General features: G+C 43.3%; 1 protein-coding gene across 2 annotated transcripts in view; it reads left to right on the top strand.

Annotated features, from left to right (window-relative positions):
- ELMO1 (engulfment and cell motility 1) overlaps window positions 1–16,667 on the top strand; it is an 818,731-nt gene that overhangs the window by 100,991 nt on the left and 701,073 nt on the right. The gene's annotated exons all lie outside the window — the stretch shown is intronic.

The raw sequence follows: 16,667 nt of genomic DNA, 5'->3' as shown, positions 1-16,667 counted from the left end.
CTTCAAGCCCCCGCCTCAACACACACTTCCTAGCATCACGCTAGCTGAAGAGCTCAACACATTCTATTGCAGGTTTCGAGCATCAACTCAACCACCACGTGGACCTAGCACTCACATCCTCACCCAGGGAACTTCTCCCTTCCGCACCTGCCCATGCTACTCACGCTCCCTGGCACAGGAAATTGTCCAGGAGGCTGATGTACTACGGCACCCCAAGAAACCAGGAGTCACAGATCTAAATAACTTCAGACCTGTTGCTTTAACTGCAATCATGAAGACCTTCGAAAGACTGGTTCTCTCCTATCTGAAGGGTCACACTGTCACCCAAATGGATCCTCTGCAATTTGTGTACAGGGCCAACTGGTCCATGGAGAATGCATCAACATCAGCCTAGCACACATCCCAGATAATCTGGACAAACCCAACATCTATGTCAGAATCCTGCTCCTGGACTTCAGTTCCGCTTTCAACACCATCTGCCCGATCATTCTTCATGACAACCTCGCGCGACTTTGTGTCGACCTCACTCGCTGCACCTGGATCAAGGATTTTCTTACAAACAGGACGCAGGCAGTGAGAATTGGCGGCTGCTCCTCTGGAGTTAGAATCACCTACACAGGTGCCCTGCAAGGGTGTGTGCTGTCCCTTGTTCTCTTTTCCCTGTACACAAACAGCTGTACCTTGTCTGCTGACTCGAATCAAGGTCATCAAGTTTGCGGATTATTCCACCATCCTTGGACTCATTGGTGAAAACGGGGAGCTTGAATATTGCAGCAAGTTTGAGCGGATCTACAGGTGGTGCTCGGATAACAAGCTGGTACTAAACGCAGCAAAAACTGTGGAACTGATTGTGGACTTTAGAAGGAATGCTCTGTCTCCAAGTCCGGTCTCCATGGATGATACTGAGGCCTCCATTTTACATAGCGCTCGGTTCCTCGGTACCACCATCACTGATAACTTGAAGTGGGAAGCGAATACCTCCGTAATTCAAAAGAAGGCCCAGTAGAGACTTTTCTTCCTGAGGCAGCTGAGGAAGTTTGGAATGCCGCGGGAGCTAATGACTAGTTTCTACACTGCGACCATCGAGTCTGTCCTCTGCTCCTCCATCTCCCCCTCCCCCCCCCCCCCCAAGCAGTCCTCCTACTCAACGAGTAAGAGTACGCCTGTAGGCTGTCTCTCACTGACCGCACTGCATCGTATGCCAAAAGACGTTTGGTTGAAATGGGGGTTGTGATCTGCACTATGAGTTGTTATATAGCTACTATCATCATATGTCAATGTTGTTAATTTGCACTACCTGCACTATGCCAACTGCCATGTGTTCACAAATAATTTTGGGTGCAGCGTCTGTCGCACTTGGCGAATAAAAATTATTCTGTTCTGCTGAAAGTGATAGCTGGGAAAGTTTTAACCCCTTGCTAGGCTGGTACATTGTGACACTGTATTAAAAAAAAAAATAATAAAAAAAAAAATAAAAAAAAAAATGAAGAAGCAGTAGCATATGCGCTCCCCTCTACAGTTATTCAAGAGGCTTCATGAGCCCTAACATAGCAGTGTCATGGCAGAGTGCAAGTTTCTCACCAGTGAGTCGATTAGTGCAGTTGTTAAAAATGAGTAGCACGCTCCTACTCTGTGCAGGTAATTGAAGAGAACACGAGGCGGAATATTGAAATCTTAATACGACCCAGAGGCATATCATGTGCACAATGACATACATCTGAGTCTCTCTATTGCCGCCGCTAGATCCCCCTGAAAATATTGCCAGGCTAGCAACAATCTGCTTGTCGCTGGCCTGATGTTTACCTTGCAGACTGTCAATTTTTTTCCATCGCCTCCCCCATAGCGTAGCTCCCCCCCCCCCACCGCTCTTCGCCATGCTAGCTTCCTCCAATCAGAAGCTAAGCCGCGACCCAGGAAAATTCCAGTGATGCCACACAATACCAACTTGCAGGTTATAAAATGATAGGCTATTTTAATCAATAAGCAAGATACTTTTTCAGCATTTCCTCACTTCCCTTCCCCCCCCCAAAAAAAAATACAATTAGGTTGTGTGGCCACCTACACATAAATAGGCGCCAATAGTGCCAAAACATATTTAGTGCTCCGAAATAATATGTAGATTGCTTTTGTAACAACCAATGTGAAACTCAGTTTCATCAATTCTGAAACGCCCCGCCCCCATTCTTTGTTTGAACTTTTTAATCATTTCTGTTCATGTCACAGCACTTTAGCACATAAGGAGTGCAGAATAGTAGCATGCCGGTATTTTCCTAGTAGATTAGAATGCAGATAAAATAAAGTGCTATTAGTAAGAGTCTCAATTAATAACATTTGGCTGTACAGTATTTAAATATTAGTACACTGATGCTGGGTGCACACTTGAGTGCAAAATCGCAGCCGCTTTTCTGTGTTGCACTGCAATTGCATTTTTGATTTCCATTTTTGGTGCTTGTTTTATCATTTTGAAAATGCTTTTTTGTGTGTGTAATTTAAAAAAATCGCAGTAAGAGACTGTCTAATGCACATGACATACAGAAAGTAGATGCACGCAGTCGTTTTTTCTAATGAAAAGCCGACACAAAAAAGAGAATGATAGCCTAATCTTCGGCTCATAGAAATTCATTGCAAGTGTGTCGCTCTGTTTTTAATTTTTACAATTTTTTTTTTTCACGTTCTACTCCATTCTACAGATTCATTGCAAATGTTTTGTTCTGTTCATTTTTTTCACATGTTACTCCATTCTACAGATATTTGCATTCTCCTGTTCAGCAATGTGTCAGTTTTGCAGTGTTTTTCAGTTTTTTTTCTCACCCCACTCACATTTAAAATATTGTCTTCCTTAGTGGCATTTATTAGTTATCAGTGTGACATTGGGTGATTTTTATGAGGGGCACTCACATTTTTGCTTCACCATGCTGTAGCTGGTGCTAAGCTACTACAGCTGTTCAATCCCCCCCCCCCCCCCCCTGTTGAAACAACTTGACTCATCATCATCCCCTTCCCCAGCTTCCTGCTTCTGAACCAGCTGCATCCTGCTTCGCCCATGTGAGGAAGGTTTACTTCTTTTTGGTAAGTTTACAGTGACGGTGCTTATTAAAAAAGAAAAACGTTCCATATAATGTTATACCTGGCCTCTGAATGAGACATACAGCCCCAGTGGCTAGGAAATGGTAGAAAGTCTCCTTTCTTTCTTTCTTTTTTCTTTCTTTCTTTCTTTGTCTTTTTTTTTTTTTTTTTTAATCATGTAGCTAGCCTAGCGATAGCTACATGACAGCCGCTGTGCAGCGGCATCCTCCTACCCTCTTCGATCGCCTCCGATCAAGCCCGTCCGGAAATCCCGTTCTGATCGGGATTTCCATTAGGGCTTCCCCCGTCGCCATGGCGACGGGCGGGATGACGTCAAAGGGAGTCCCTATCCACCCCTCATCGCTGCCTGGCACTGATTGGCCAGGCTGCGCACGCTTACCGCCAGGAAGGTTTTGAGCCGAGTCACAGCCACCAGCAAAACTGGCCCGTACTACCCATAGTCTCCCAGAGGTGCTGGCAAATCCCAATTGGCAATCCCCTGGTTCCGCCGCACCCGTACTGCCCCCTTTTACCGCCCAGTCTGGAGTCCGGGTGGAGACAGATAATCTAGGATCAGCCCTAGACATTTTTTTATCTGTTCTGCACCGTGGATCTCTGATTTCATTGTGGCTGAGACTAACCGTTATGCCACACAATACGCAACCGCCAATCCGAGAAGCTACCATGCCCAGCCTTTTCGGTGGAAACAACTCCAAGTTTCCAAACTTAACATTTTTTTTGGGCCTTCTCCTTATGGGTCTAGTCAAAAATAATGTATTGCGGTCTTATTGGTCTACGCACCCAATACATCACATGCCCATGTTCTCTGCTGCCATGTCCAGGTCACGATTTGGGAACATCCTGCGCTTCCTGCACTTCAGTGCCAATACAACCTGTCATCTAAAAGGCCACCCTGCTTATGACCGGTTCCACAAAATTCGGCCCCTCATAGACAACCTGTCATCAAAATTTGCAGATGCTTATACCCCTGAACAGTCATTTTGAGGCATTTGGTTTCCAGACTACTCACGGTTTTGGGCCCCTATAATGCCAGGACAGTATAGGAACCCCACAAGTGACCTCATTTTAGAAAAGACACCCCAAGGTATTCCAGTAGGTGTATGATGAGTTCATAGATTTTATTTTTTGTCACAAGTTAGTGGAAAATGACACTTTGTGAAAAAAAAACTATAAAAATCAATTTCCACTAACTTGTGACAAAAAAAAAAAATCTTCTATGAATTCATCATACACCTACTGGGATACCTTGGTGTGTCTTCTTTCTAAAATTGGGGTCACTTGTGGGGTTCCTATACTGCCCTGGCATTTTAGGGTATGTGTATGTGTAAAAATACACCCCAAAACACATTATACTACTACTCCTGAGTACGGCGAAACCACATGTGACACTTTTTTGCAGCCTAGGTGCGCTAAGGGGCCCAACGTCCTATGAGTACCTTTAGGATTTTACAGGTCATTTTGAGGCATTTGGTTTCTAGACTACTCCTCACGGTTTAGGGCCCCTAAAATGCCAGGGCAGTATAGGAACCCCACAAGTGACCATTTTAGAAAGACACCCCAAGGTATTCCGTTAGGTGTATGGTGAGTTCATAGAAGATTTTATTTTTGTCACAAGTTAGCGGAAAATGACACTTTGTGTGTGTGTGTGTGGGGGGGGGGGGGGGGGGGGGAATACAAATCAATTTCCGCTAACTTCTTTTGACAAAAAATAAACTCCTTCTATGAACTCGTCATACACCTAACAGAATACCTTGGGGTGTCTTTTTTTCTAAAATGGGGCCACTTGTGGGGTTCCTATAGTGCCCTGGCATTTTACGGGCCCAAAACCGTGAGTAGTCTGGAAACCAAATGTCTCAAAATGGCCAGGGGTATAACCATCTGCAAATTTTGATGACAGGTGGTCTATGAGGGGCCGCATTTTGTGGAACCGGTCATAAGCAGGGTGGCCTCTTAGATGACAGGTTGTATTGGGCCTGATCTGATGGATAGGAGTGCTGGGGGGGGGGGGGGGGGGGGGGTGACAGGGGGTGATTTGATGGGTGTCTCGGGGGTGGTTAGAGGGGAAAATAGATGCAATCAATGCACTGGGGAGGTGATCGGAAGGGGATCTGAGGGTTTGGCCAAGTGATCAGGAGCCCACACGGGGCAAATTAGGGCCTGATCTGATGGGTAGGTGTGACAGGTGGTGACAGTAGGTGATTGATGGGTGTCTCAAGGTGTGATTAGAGGGGGGAATAGATGCAAGCAATGCACTGGCAGGGTGATCAGGGCTGGGGTCTGAGGGTGTGGGCGGGTGATTGGGTGCCCTAGGGGCAGATAGGGGTCTAATCTGATGGATAGCAGTGACAGGGGGTGATTTGTGGGTGATTAGATGGTAGAACAGATGTAAACAATGCACTTTGGAGGTCATCTGAGGGTAGGTCTGCGGGCAATCTGATGGTGTGGGAGGGTGATCAGATGCCCGTAAGAGGCAGGTTAGGGTCTGATCTGATAAGTGGCAGTGACAGGTGGTGAATGACGGGTGATTACAGGGGAGAATAATGTATACAGTACACAGGGGGGGGGGGGGGGTCTGAGGATGTTCTGAGGGTGTGGGCGGGTGATTGGGTGCCCTAGGGGCAGATAGGGGTCTGATCTGATGGGTAGCAGTGACAGGGGGCGATTGATGGGTGATTGATGGGTGATTAGTGGGTGTTTAGAGGCGAGAACAGATGTAAACAATGCACTTGGGAGGTGATCTGACGGCGGGTCTCCGGGCGATCTGATGGTGTGGGTGATCAGATCGCCCGCAAGGGGCAGGTTAGGGGCTGATTGATGGGTGGCAGTGACGGGGGTGATTGACAGGTGATCAGTGGGTTATTACAGGGGGGATAGATGCATACAGTACACGGGGGGTCTGGGGAGAATCTGAGGGGAGGGGGGGTGATCAGGAGCCCCCAGGGGGCAGTTTAGGGGGATAAAAATAGCGTTGACAGGGAGTGATTGATGGGTGATTAGGGGGCATTTGGGTGCAAACAGTGGTCTGAGGGGTGCTGTGGGCGATCAGGGGGGGGGGGGGGGCAGATCATTGTGTTTGGGTGCAGACTAGCGTGGCTGCAGCCTGCCCTGGTGGTCCCTTGGACACTGGGACCACCAGGGCAGGAGGCAGCCTGTATAATACGCTTTGTATACATTACAAAGCGTATTATACACTTTGTATGTGGCGATCTGGACGCTAGTAACCCGCTGGTGCTTCCGAACGGCCGGCGGGTTACTGCACAAGGGGGGCGGAGCCTGTCGCCGGCGCCTGATCGCATCACGGGTGATGTGATCGGCCAAACCTGTAGTGACCACAGTTAAGAAATGGACGAGTGAAGCTGTAGAAAAACTACAGAGCTGCTTTGATTTAACAAACTGGAATATATTTAAAGAATCCACCAGTGACCTAAATGAATACACTGACGCTGTGACATCATATATTACCTTTTGTGAAGAGTCCTGCATCCCCACAAAAAAGTGCACCAGGTACAATAACGATAAACCCTGGTTTACATCACATCTTAGGAAGCTGCGCCTCGATAAAGAAAGGGCATATCGTACAGGCGATAAAGTCCTCTACAAAGCTGTGAAATACAAACTGCAGAGAGACAATACTGACGCAAAAAAAGATTATTCTAAAAAACTTGAGAAACAATGTTCAAACGCCGACTCATTCACAATATGGAAATCTCTGCATGAAATTACCAGCTACAGGAAGAAATCTCCGCCCTCACTACACAATCTGCAGCTTGCAAATGAACTGAATACATTTTATTGCAGGTTTGACACTAGCAACAAAAGCCAAACACACCAAGTCAATTCGCATAATTTCTATCTCTGCAGCAGGCAAACTGAACACTCTTCCTGCCAACCAAGCTCCTGCTCAGCATTAGAAAAGGGGAGGCTGCAGCGCATCATCCGAACAGCGGAAAGGATAATTGGCTGTAGCTTACCTTCCCTGCAGGATTTTTACGCTAGCAGGTGCAGAAAAAGAGCAACCAAAATTGCCTCTGACCCCTCTCACCCAGCTCACTCCATCTTCCAGCGCATGCCTTCAGGAGTAAGATTCCAGTCAATCGCTACCAAAACCTCCAGACACAGGAACAGCTTTTTTTCCTCAAGCGGTAGCCATACTTAATGCTGAACCACGTTAGAGCTGCTAGGACTTGATAGTAATCAGCACAGAACTGTAAATGAACAATTCTCACATTGCTTACTGCCACTATACTTATAATGTCCTTGACTTGTAATATACACACTGTCTGCCCTTGTATTGTTTTTGTTTGTGTTTGTGTTTAAGCAACTGCCAAGACAAATTCCTTGTAGGTGCAAACTTGGCGAAATAAAATTGATTGAATTGATAACCACGCCCGCCGCCACCGCCGATGGGCGTATTGCGGTCGTTTGGGCCCAGCCCTTGCCGCCGCCCATCGGCTTAAAGCTGACCCAAACCAAACATTTTTTTAATTAAAAATATTTAGTTGCACCACTGTGACACATACAAAGATAAATAAACACTCCTTCAAACCTATGATCATTTCAGTGCATGCTTTTCACCCTTCTCATTTCATAGCTAGGGTTATACTGGGGGCAGCCATTAGCAATTCCTCCATTGCCGGACACCATCTACTCCACCAGTTTGCCGGAAAAATCCCGGCAATTTGAAAGGAAGGGAGGGGTTCCTCCAATAAATGTAAAATAATTTATATTTGTCATCATGCAGCTGAAAAAAGGCTGCTATTTATTATTATAATTTAGAAAATAGATTTCATTTCTGAAAGCTTGTATTTTTAATTTAGGTCCGCATCCGTTGACAATTCCATCATAGGGACTTCCTTCATTAAGGACCACTTAAACAATGCCATCGCCCTTGCCACATTATCTCTCCCTTCTCTCCCAGGCACAAACTCAACTAGAATTTTTGCAAAAATCTTTATATCCAAATTCAGTAATGATATAGGTCTATAACTTTGACACAAGGCTTAGTCTTTTCCACTTTTATGAATAACTGTTATATGGGCCTCTAACACATCTTTGGGCATTTCTCTACCTTCTTTGAGGGAATTTAAGAATCTACACAAAGGTGGCACTAACACATCACTGAAATTGGAAAAATATTGCTTCATGAAACCATCAGGACCAGGCGACTTACCCACCTTCATAGCTTTTATCATAGCTAACACCAGGGCTGTGGAGTCGGTCCAAAAATCCACCGACTCCGACTCCTCAGTTTAGGATTCCACCGACTCCGACTTCGACTCCTCGACTCCGACTCCTCTAATTTGCATATTACAATTTTGTTGATTAAAAGTATGTAACATGAAATTCGTCTCTTAACTGCCAACGCTTAGGAATTTTACAAGACAACTGAAGTGAGAAGGATATGTAGACTGCTATATTTATTCCCTTTAGACTAAAACTAGGCCTTGATAAGAGTACTTGTAAAAGGTACAAACCGGAACAAAGAACATCTATCAGGCCCTAGGCAATGTAAGTGTGGGTACATGTAAGAATGATGTGCAGGTACTCTGCAGGGGAATGAGGAGATTCTTCCTCTATTACACATTCTTCATGCACAATCTGAACAAGGTTTATGGGTGTTCAATGTGCACAGCATTCTCAGTGAATTCCCTGCAGCTCTGTGGGGAGTGCATATGTAGAGTATAGTACTACTGTGTATCAAAGTAAACCTGAGACAGATGAAATTAAAGTTTTATACATACCTGGGGCTTCCTCCAGCCGCCTTCAGGATAATCAGTCCCTTGTTGTCCTCCTCCACCACCTGGATCTTCTGCTATGAGTCCAGGTACTTGAGCCAGTCGGGCGTAGTGCGCATGCACACACTCCGCCACCAGGAGCATACTACACCTGTGCAGCACTATTGCGCAGGTGCAGAATGTTCCTGGCTGTGGGAGCGGCATGCGACCAGACAGCGCTGACTGGCTGAATTACCAGGACTCATAGCAGAAGATCCGGGTGGTGGAGGACAGCGAGGGACTGATTAGCCTGAAGGGGGCTGGAGGAAGCCCCAGGTATGTATAAAACTTTACTTTTCATCCATCTCAGGTACCCTTTAATTTGTAGTCACCAAACCAAATTTTAACAACATATCAAATTATTTGATTTCATCAGCAAAGGGATTGCATACATTTGCAAAAATCAGCAGCAGTGCAGAATTATTTCCATCTCATTGACCATCTCTATTAGTGACACAGCTACACATCAGGCTCTATTCTTACAGCATAGATGTTATTTAGTATATATAAGAGATTCCTGTGTACACATCATATATACAGTCGCAATCAGATATGTATATCTGACCTTAAAAATACAGGGACTGCTTTATTGAAGCAGCACAAGTAACTAATTTTGAATTGTTTATTTCATTTTTGTGGACTAAGCACAGCTATTACTGTATATATACTGTATATATACATTATTTTTAATGACCATTATCTGAGAAATAGAACATTTTATCATATTTTCTATTTTGATTACAGTAACAAATTCATTAGGAGTCGGAGTCGGTGCATTTTTTCCCGACTCTGACTCCGACTCCAGGCACTCAAAATTGCCCGACTCCACGACTCCGACTCCACCTCCACGACTCCGACTCCACAGCCCTGGCTAACACCTCCTCCTCACTAATCTTTTTCCATTATATCTCTGTTTTCCTGTGATATTTTCACCATCCCATATTCCTCTAGATATTTCCACATCAATTTATCAAAATCCCTGGATCCATTTTTCGAAGTCCATATAGTGCAGAATAATACTCCTTAAAAACATTCGCTATTTTGTGTGCCTGCAGCTCAACCATCCCCCCCCATTATTCATAATTCTAGGAACATACACTCTTTTCTTTTGTCCTTTTAATGCCCTTGCCAGCCACTTTCGACTTTTATTTGCATTTTCAAACCATTTAGCAGAATAAATTCTATTTTCCCTCAGTCTACTCTCTAATAACTCTGACAATTTGATCCTTGCCCTGATCAAACTATTTAGATCTTTCTGATCTAATGAACCCTTATGTTCTAATTCCAATTTTCCTATTTCTAATAGTAATTCTGTAATTTGACCATTATATTCCTTTTTTTGGCTCCCAAGGAAATAGATCCCCCCCCCCCCTCTCCGCCGCCTTATGAGCTGACCATACTATGCCCTTGTCCATACCATCCAATTCGTTATCCTCAAAATATCCTACTAATGTTTTCTTTCTCTTATCTTTAACTTCTATATCATCCAGAAGGTTGCAATTGAGTCTCCAATGCTAATTTTGTCTATTTCTAACCCCTAAATCCAAATCAAACCACACAGGAGTATGATCTGAAATAGTTATATTCCCTATACCTGCTCCTTTTACTCTATCCAAAAAATATTGATCCAAAAACAGAATATCTATCCTTGTATATATTTTATGCACTTGTGAAAAAAATGAAAGTGCTCTCCATACATTTACAAGATGAATACTCTGAAAAATCTTTTTGATAGATTTATTAGCTACTGCCGTAATACTCCTAGTACCCAGTGACACATCCATTTTAGGTTCAGAGACCCAGTTACAATCTCCCCCCAAAAACCAAACATCCCTCCCTGAACCCCTCAAGTTGTTCAATCACTGATCTAAAAAATTTAGTGTGTGATTCATTAGGTGCATAGATATTAACAAAAGTATATATTTGGCCCATTAATTGTCCCTTCAAAAAAAAAAACACAAATCTACCCATCCCATTACTCTTTTTATCCAAAAATACAAACGGACACGTCTTACTCACTGCTATTGCAACTCCTTTAGCCTTTTTTAATTGGAGAATTAGAAAAAAAACACTTATCAAATATGTGAAGAAAGAAAAAGGGAAAAATCGAGAGCCCCCAATAGTGTATTATTGTTGATTTGGTTATCGTTAAAACATAAGAAATGATAAGTTATACTCACAAGTGTAGGTTGCCGGGTCAGGCAACCACTTGTATCACAGACGGGGAAATTAGACCTGTCCCCGCTCAGGCTAAAAAGTCGCTCTCTGCGTAGAAGAAAAGGATGTCCACACCCATCCACCAGGTGGATATCACGTAATGAAAGAGACAGAGGCGCCAATAGAGTAAAAATTATACTCAAATTAAAACCAATTAAAATGTGGGTGGCAGTGGTGGACTTGCCTACCCCCAACGAGAGAAAGACCACTTATATTGTTAACAATATAAATTTAATCAATTTGGTACTCCAAAACAACAATTTAGTTTGCAACGCGTTTCACGGGACACAAGCACGCTTCCTCAGGCAAAGTACATACAAGCAGGAGCAACCCAGTAGTAGTCCGTACTAGCGTAGCACCTCTGTACCAAATTGATTAAATTTATATTGTTAACCATATAAGTGGTCTTTCTCTCGTTGGGGGTAGGCAAGTCCACCACTGCCACCCACATTTTAATTGGTTTTAATTTGAGTATAATTTTTACTCTATTGGCGCCTCTGTTTCTTTCATTACTTATCAAATATGGACAGGGGCATACCAGGCATCTTATCTCTACCAAAATGAGTTTCCTGCAAAGTTTTTGAGGTTTAAGTTGATGCAATTCCATCCATAATTTTCCTCTTTTAACTGGAGAACCAATACCCTTAACATTATAGGAGAGGATCCTTAAATTATCACCCCTTTGAGTCATCAAACATAAACTCCATTAAGGAGGAGGAGGAGACTAGTAGGTGAAAAGAAAAATGAGAAACCATAAACAAAAACCAAATAATACATAAAACAAAACACCAAAACTAAAAACCCAATTGTCTTCTCGGACACCCCCACCAGAGAATCCCATTCTTTATCTCCAACCCCATAGAGATCCCTCTAGGAGATTTGAGAAGGCTCAGCGACTCCCCACCCTCCACCCCAGCAGGAAAACTTTTTTCCAACTTAACCATATTATTACTTATCCGGCCTTTATAAATCTATTCCATTACTAATTCTCATTTCTTCTGCCATCTATCCTGCTCAGAAAAGGTTGCGTTAAAGCTAGGGCTTCTCCAATCCTCAAAATGAACTGATGATATCCTCGGTCTCTCAAATTTTTTATTTTATTTTTTTTACATCATCTTTGGATTTCAAAATTGCAGATTTCCCATTCAATGTAGCACTGAGACTAAAAGGAACCCCCCACTTATATTTTGCTCCTGCTTTCCTTAATTCCTCCAATACAGTTTTTACTGTCCTTCTGATTGATAAAGTCCTCAGATAAATCTGGATATAGATCAATTAAGCTTCCATCAAGTTCAACTGAACCCTTTTCTCTGGCTTTAAACATGATTTCTTCCTTATCCGCATAACGCAAAAGTCTACAAATCACATCCCTTGATTTCTTAGAATCAGTCTTTTTGGGACTCGGCGACCTATGCACTCTTTCAATTTCAATAATTTTGTCATTCAAAAGATTATGAAAAATCTTCAAAACTGCTTCTTTCAAATCATCAGCATTAACCCTCTCAGTGAGCCCTTTTATTCTTATATTTTGCCTGCGATTTCGATTCTCAAAGTCGTCCAATTGGGACATCATCTCATCAAACTTTTTATTATGCACATTAATCTGGAAAGCAATTTCAGTCACAGTTTGTTCCATTTTTTTTTTTTTTTTTTCTGCTCTACTTTCCACTGCTACTATTCTCTGACCTATATTCGGCATTTCATTTTTAATCTCCACCATTTCCATATGGAACGATTTTTCCAAACGCTCAATCAGTCTTTCCATATCTGACAAAGTCGGCAAAGATCTCACCCGCTCCCTCCAACTTTCCTCCTCCTCAGCATCAGATAAAGTTCTATTTTTTTTTCTTGCAGGGCTTTTACCAGCTCCACCATCTCCCCCAAGGTATTCCTTAGGAGTCTCCTCCATTCTTTCTCCACTTTCATCAGACTTTCCAGATTTTACCTCCATAAAGCTCCTAATATCTCCCGTTTGTGAACAGCTGTCAGTCTTCCCTCTGTCTCCCACGTGTCATAATAATCAGAACTTCTGGCCAGTCGCACCAGACTCCACCCACAAACTACCGATCTCGCTTTCTTGCGTTACTCCAGTATACGACTATTTGCAGCACTTATCTAATCTTCTGGCCAATCGCACCAGGTTACATAGTTTACTGTTATCAATTCCTTGTGACCATCAGTATATATCAACTTGCAATATTAATCAAATCTTCTGGCCAATCGCACCAGGATACATAGACAGTCTGCTGTTATCATTACTTTGTCACCTCCAATATATTGTAGCTTGCAGCATTTGTAAAAATAGTAGCAAAAGTTTCTGGCCAATCGCACCAGACACACACTTAGTTTGCTGCTTCCAATTTCCAGCGGTCATCTATATTCAAAATTTGCAGACACATCCAAGCCCTCCGGCAAGACCTGCAGCTGGACACCAGCTCAGACTCCGGTTAAAGATGCCGCAGCACACGCGGCGCCTCGCTCGCTACTTCCTGGTAAGGGGGGCGGGTCAAAACTCGCTTCTCACCGAGTCAGCAAGCCGCCGCTACCTCGCTCATCCCTCTCCAACATGTTTTGTATTAAAAAGCTTTAAGATGCCCATAACGTATGGATGCAAAAATGCAAAACGCCTATAGATGTCAGCAGCAGTCTAAGGGTTAATGCCTTCATTGGTCTATGAAACTGAAACGGACAACAAAAGGTGAATGTCGATTAATTAGGCATAGCTTAGGAGGAGTCAGTGATAGAGAAGGGGCAGGTCAGCTTGTTGTTAATAGGCATAAAAAAAGTGTTTAATGTTAAGGAATTTGGTCAAGATTAGCATGGTTTTCACCAATGACCATGCCCCCAAATAGAAGACAGTAGGAGTCCCTCCATTCAATATGTCAGATTAATCACAATCCAATATCAAGAAAGCAGCAATAGAGCACAGCCTCATTCCTCTGTTCAAGCTATTTAAATAATACCACCTTTGTCCAAAACATATGCACATAGTTCACCAAGTAATAATGAAGAGAGTAGCAGTGCAGAGTTTTTGACAGCTGTTTTGCGTTAAAGGGACACTTAAGTCAAACAAAAAAAATGAGTTTTACTCACCTGGGGCTTCCAATAGCCCCCTGCAGCTGTCCGGTGCCCTTCGCCGTCTCCCTCCGATCCTCCTGGCCCCGCCGGCAGCCACTTCCTGTTTTGGTGACAGGAGCTGACAGGTTGGGGACGCGAGTGATTCTTCGCGTTCCCAGACACATTAGCACCCTCTATGCTGCTATATGGTATATGATATATGCTATAGTAGCATAGATGGCGCTATTGTGGCCAGGAACGCGAAGAATCACTCGCGTCCCCAGCCTGTCAGCTCCTGTCACCGAAACAGGAAGTGGCTGCCGGCGGGGCCAGGAGGATCGGAGGGAGACGGCGAGGGCACCGGACAGCTGCAGGGGGGTATTGGAAGCCCTAGGTGAGTAAAACTCATTTTTTTGTTTGACTTAAGTGCCCCTTTAAGGATTAATGCTTTATCAGGACATGTATAGACTGGAAATGATGCCCAGCCAAATAAAGCTAGGTGATGGCCTTTTTGGGTTTCATTTTTAAAATGGGGATGTCCAGAAATGGATTTAGGCATTGGTAAGCACTTAAAACTAACATGAACATTTTAGGGACAGATCTTCCTGTTTGCGCTGACCTTATATTTAACAAGGCTTTGAATTTTTTTTAAAAAAGAACCTTAAGTAAATCGGCTCATTCCCCCGACCTGATCCAGTACGAGATCCCTCTAATATTTGACAAGGACTTGTCAGTAGTGCATTCATGGATACATTTCCATCTGAGTACGAGCTTCTCTGTACTGGGCATGCTTGTGTTTGGCTTTTCCCTCCGGCGCATGATTGGCTGCATTTCTATTCAACCTGCATCGACCACACCTGCAAATGCACAGTACAGAAAAGTTTGTACTTGGATTGGGAGCACGACCATTAAGAAAAGGGTCCTGTGCAGCAGCAGTGGGCTTGAAGAGAATCTGGAAAGCTTCTGGAGTATGCAGTCCCCTACTACTTAGGTAAGTTTCTAACTTTAAAACTTTTTTCTCTTCACAGGTTTGCTTTAAACTCAGCGTTATTCAAAAAGTATACTTGATGCTTTCAATACCTTTTCTGACCTAAAAGGGAAGAACTGTGTTTTCTTGAGCCTAATTCCACAAATATTTCTATATGATAATCTAAACATTTTTTTTTACTGAAAACTGTAGCTTTTTATACCATGGCTGGACAAGGCATATTGGTATGTCTAAATGCTTCATATAGAATGTAAATTGTATAGTAATGTCTGCACTAATTTTAAACTGTTCTGCCTAGCAGAGAGAGGCCTAAAACATGAAAATAGAGGGCACTAAGTCTGTGTATTGTATTGTCGACACTGTATTTAAAGTGGGTACAAACAGTGGTTTCTTCACTGTTTAAAGGCAAATCACAGCTCGCTGTACTGACTGTGCAACAGCTGGAGACACACAACTTAAACAGTTAGGTTAATTCATTCACGATGAAAACATTTTTGTTCCCTACATCACTGCATCTGTTGAACAGAAATAACTTTATATGATGGCCTTTGGATTTTAAAGTTGCTTATTAAGGACCAATAAAGCTGTAAATTAGGACTAAAATAATACAATTTTAGTAATTCTACATGCATATTTAATTAAACTATAGCTGAAAATAATTCAATATTTTGCAGTTTTCTCCCAAATATATTTTGTTGAAATATGGCCAGTCTATTCCTAACTGACAAACGGCTACAATAACTCTTTACACATGTGGTGATCAGAAATGCATAAGAAAATGTACAGTGCTTTACACCATGTTGATTTACCTTGCTTGCAGTGAAGAATGCAGTGTATCAAGTGAATGAGGTCCGCACAATGTCTCCGCAATCCAAAAATGTATTCATGACGTATCCCGATGGGCTATGATTAAGAACCATGTAGGTTCGAAAAATGTCAGTCGGAGTACTCTTTTATCTGATTAGGATACGTCCTGAATAAATTTTTGGATTGCGGAGACATTATGCGGACCTCATTCATTTGATACTTTGTCTGGGCTGGGCAGCCCTTGTTCCAGCACTGTCCCCCTTCTGTGAGTGGAGCGGTATCTCTTTTTGGTTTACTTGAAGAATGCAGTGATTACATCTTCATGAGCTCCAACTCATTCCGGCAGGATGCTGCAAGGACTGATGATGTGTGTTGGCTTCCTAGGAAGAGAAGATACTTAAAAAAGAATTGAATAAAACAGTACACATAAGGGTTTCTGAATACTGTACTTTTCAGGTGAAAAAGTAAATTGCATATGGGCCCATGCGTCTTATGGTCTGACTATGTGCCTGATTCTCCCACAGCCAGCCCCCCTCCCCGCCCCCCAAGGTAAGTATAGAGTGCGCAGCCGAAGCCATTACCTGCCCAGACTTCAAGCTCTGGGTCCTCTGGCTCCAGATGTCTCCCTCTGTTCTGGTTTACTGGCACCCTATCACTGCGAGACCCCAGTGCTTGTGGCACGGCTCCATGGTAGATGCCTGTCTGAACTTCTGCACCTTCCTGAAATTATATGGCCT

The sequence above is a fragment of the Hyperolius riggenbachi genome, chromosome 5 (assembly GCF_040937935.1).
Source record: "Hyperolius riggenbachi isolate aHypRig1 chromosome 5, aHypRig1.pri, whole genome shotgun sequence".
In the NCBI taxonomy this organism is placed as follows: Eukaryota; Metazoa; Chordata; class Amphibia; order Anura; family Hyperoliidae; genus Hyperolius; species Hyperolius riggenbachi.
The sequence above is the reverse complement of the archived record's forward strand: the minus strand, read 5'-3'. Positions and strand labels throughout refer to the sequence as shown.